Raw genomic sequence first — 880 nt, 5'->3', positions numbered from 1 at the left:
CTCTACCACTGAGCCACCTTTCCAGCCCCCTTCTGGCTTTTTCTGTGTATGTGGTATTGAGGAATGGAACCCAGGGCTTCATGCATGCTAGGCAAGCACTCTACCACTAAGCCACATTCCCAGCCCACCTTTGGGAGTCTTAACCAATGAAGAAGTCCTGCCTGATTGCCAATCTGCAGAGCCAATACCTCTGTGAGTCTGAGGCCAAGAATGTCCATTTCCTTGGGCTATATATTCTTCAGTAATATTAGACCATTGATAAATACTGCCTGAGCTACTTTCCTGCATTCAATGAGGATTGTCTTCAAGAAGATCTATGTAAAGATCTTATAAAAAACTAGGGAGTTGGTTTTGGTATAATAACAACACCAAGTAGATGATAGTGAATGAACAAACGCCTGTGTTGTGCCTGGTAGCCTTTTGCATGCATTAGTTCATTGGATCACAATTACCTTGAGAGCTAGGAATGTGGCTTAGTGGTAGAGTGCTTTACCTCCCATGCATGAAACCCTGGGTTTGATTCCTCATTACTACATAAATAGAAAAAGACAGAAGTGGTGCTGTGGCTCAAGTAGTAGAGCGCTAGCCTTGAGCAAAAGTAGCTCAGAGACAGTGCCCAGGCCTTGAGTTCAAGCCCCAGCATGGGCAAAAAATAATAATAATACTAACACAATTTACTTGAGAAGTAGATTCCTTTACTACTCCTATTATACAGAGGAGAAACCTGAAACTTTGCAATGTTTAGTAAACCCATGCTTATCGTATAGCCCAACAACTCTACAAATACACTGCAAAGACTTGAAAACATAAAGTCAAACCAACACTTAGACACCAAGAGTCATAGCATCTTGGCTCAAAATAAGCAACAGGCAGAAACAAC

The sequence above is a fragment of the Dipodomys ordii genome, unplaced genomic scaffold, assembly GCF_000151885.1.
Source record: "Dipodomys ordii isolate 6190 unplaced genomic scaffold, Dord_2.0 Scaffold36, whole genome shotgun sequence".
NCBI lineage: Eukaryota > Metazoa > Chordata > Mammalia > Rodentia > Heteromyidae > Dipodomys > Dipodomys ordii.
The sequence above is the reverse complement of the archived record's forward strand: the minus strand, read 5'-3'. Positions refer to the sequence as shown.